Here is a 3,053-nt window from a genome sequence, read left to right as displayed (position 1 = left end):
TGGGCATTATACGCATGTTGCTGACTCCCATTGTGTGTATTTCTTGCAACATCAGGACTTGGGGGGCCATGTCTGGCAATGTAATTACCAATTTTCTTGACTTTCATCTGATTATTTAGTCCCCTTACATTCCACGTAAGCAATTTTATCCTCAACCCATCACCAGTGAATTATAGGGAGATATTTTGACATTGTTTCGACCATTAGGGTTATAACTTTGGTACGAACCGGTCAGCGCCAGTCTCAGAGCAACCACGATTTTAACATTCAACAAACAGTTAACCTTCGTCAAACTACGATCTGGATCAAACACCTTCCAGAGGCCACAACCCCCCCTCTTAACCCATAATGAGTTTCTTCCCAAACAGGAATAACCAATTCCAGTCCCACAACCCTCCCGCCCACCCTCATCATCACCCCCAAATTGACGATGTTCCCATCTGAACTTATGGAATATTCCATGGTTAGCCATGTTGCTTCACATGGCCGCCGACTAGGGTCCAGCTCCACTTGACCAAAGTACGCGGTCTGCCTTAACCATTAATCAGTCGATATAGTACAGGCTTGTCCAACCTTTTTGAATGTGGGGCCGAATCATTAACTTTTTGTCACCCAGTGGGCCGGCGAGCCAAAAGTCAACAACCTCACCCAAAGCAGTATATTAAAAAGCAATATTGTGTGACCTTTGACACAATAGCATCACAGGCAGTGATAGCCATGCAGTCCCAAGGATAGCTTTTGGTGTCATGGGCAGTGATCAAAGGTTAGTTGCTTGTGATTTCTTTCAGTGTCTATGTGTTAATATTTTTCTGAAATAGTGGGGGCAACCGAGCGTAGCGAGGGAGCTTCAAGGGTCTAGGGAGGGCTTGGGGGGGTTTCCCCCCCAAGAATTATTTTTCAAATATGGGGTTGAAAAGGTGCATTTTACAGCAGAAAAGGTGACCAAAAAGCCATAAGTGTACAATCAGTTCTAATGGGGAACATGAAAATTCCATGTCACCAACAGCAGAAAAGAACATTTTACAACACAACACATTTTAATGATCAATGTGTCCACAGTGTAAGACAGCACTGTCACTGATGTAACACATCGTCATGCTGGTTGTACCCAAAATATGCCTCTGTAGCAACATGTCTATGCTGGCTTTTCCCAATTTAGGCCAGCATTGTCCTGTACAAAGCATGATTGATGCTGCCTGAGCATGTGCAGTGTGCCCAATACATATGGCAGCTTATCTCTGTAATACACATTACTTCTGTGATGATGAAAGAAGCATAATTCAATTCAACAGATAAAATGTGGAAAAGCGATCACCCAAAGGTGAACCTAATTGAAGAAACGCAATGTGAGCACAATCTAAAAGTATGCAACCTAGCAGGCCTAGTGCACACTTTACCTTTTCTTTCACCAATAAATCGGGGGGGAGAGCGCGAACGCAGTCCCCCACTACCAGAAATAATGCAGTCGTGTATCCCGCATTTGGGAACATAGCAGGGGTCAGCAAATCCGATGTGCAATGGGTAAGCCTCACCCTGGGAGATCTGCCCTTGAGATCACATTCTCCCCTGCCAGCTAAGTATGAATTGCATGCAAGAGGGCAGTGGTTGAGTCAGTTCTGGGAAGCCCCGCTAAGCGAGGGTGAGAAGGCAGGCCCTGACCCAGCCCCAACCCCCCAACCCCCGGAAGCTCTGAGCGTCTGCAGAGCTGCCTGTCCCGCGTGTAGGGGGAAGCTCCAGCAGGCAGAGCCCAGCAGAAGAGCAGATTGTAGCGCAGTTTCTTTCTCCCATCAGGTGCTGCTCGGCCCGAGATTTGTATAAATAGCAGAATGGCTTGAGCAGGCATGTTGCAGTCTGCCCACTGGCCTGTCAGCCCCACACGGGCCCATGGCCCTCCTGAGCGTAGCTGCTCAGCGCTGGCCCCATTCACACCATCATAATCATCCTGGACCTCGACGCTCCACCACCCCTGAATCTCAGAGTTCTGCTCAATGACAATGCTGAAGCTTTCACATCTTTGCCGTAACCATATGCCGTGTTGTGTCAGCCGAGCCTGCACAGCGCCAATGGCAAGTATTCCCTTGTCAGGGCCCAGAGGTCACTGAGTCTTCCAGTGCCATCCACTTGGCACGGCCTACTGTTCCCAGTGTTTTCTACCCACAAATCAGCACCACTGCCAAACAGAACTGCATCATTGGGGCCCATCGCTGCTGCTCTCCAACTTGACCCCAGCCCAGCGCAAAGGCACCCATGCTTCTGGTCTGATGCTGAAAAGCCTGGCTCTGCTGAGATCCGAAAGACAAGAACTAAGGTATTTTGGGAACATAGTACTATTGTTTTTTGTGTTGCAACTGTATTAGCTCACACCTCTCCTGAAGGTTATAGGCTGCCCTCAGACTGCGCTACCAAAAGAGTGAAAATAAGTTATACCTGTTGGGCTTGCCTGTTTCACTTTTATGATTGGGATCACTGCTGCATGGGTATTAAGCGCGTTATAAATAACCTATCATACCACTCGTATTTTCTCCAGAGCTGCAGCAACTATTCGAAGTGTACTCCGATCCATTTTGTGAACAAACTCAATCCACTAACAAACGAAAACTTTGGTTCCCATTGATTTGGATTTGGATTTTGTTTCCTTTCTATACATTTCTGGAGAGCATTTTTTGAAAGGTTGTTCTTGAGTGTGTAGATTATTTGCTATTGCCCACTTTTGCTGAATGGCAATTTCGACAAAACATTTTTTTGACGCATTTTTTTACGCGTTTTTACCAAAAAAATATAGATGGTAATTTTGGGTAACGTATATAGAAAGTGAGGGTGCAGGGGTTCTGCCACCGGTTTTTGTGGTAAAAAAAGCAATAAAATTGACCCAAATGAATGTGGCGAAATTGGCATTCGCCATAAAAAAGGCAGAGAAAGTTTATTGATACGATTATTTATGTGTCCACAGGTCAATCACAGCATGGCTGGGATTTGTAAGGGGGCCATGGTAATTGAATCGGGTTTACTGGTGAAAGGATGGTGATCCAGCACAGAGTGGCTCCTTTTGTGCC

At 46.3% G+C, this 3,053-nt stretch overlaps 1 non-coding gene across 1 annotated transcript; it reads right to left on the bottom strand.

Moving 5' to 3' along the window:
* Positions 1-1,419: 1,419 nt before the first annotated feature.
* LOC138459988 (U1 spliceosomal RNA) lies at positions 1,420-1,581 on the bottom strand. The gene has a single exon (XR_011262760.1). It is a non-coding gene; the product is annotated as a U1 spliceosomal RNA (small nuclear RNA).
* Between the last annotated feature and the right edge of the window lie 1,472 nt (positions 1,582-3,053).

This window comes from Ambystoma mexicanum, chromosome 4p (genome assembly GCF_040938575.1).
Source record: "Ambystoma mexicanum isolate Mex_15411 chromosome 4p, UKY_AmexF1_1, whole genome shotgun sequence".
NCBI classification, from domain to species: Eukaryota; Metazoa; Chordata; class Amphibia; order Caudata; family Ambystomatidae; genus Ambystoma; species Ambystoma mexicanum.
This window is presented reverse-complemented; position numbering and strand designations above follow the sequence as displayed.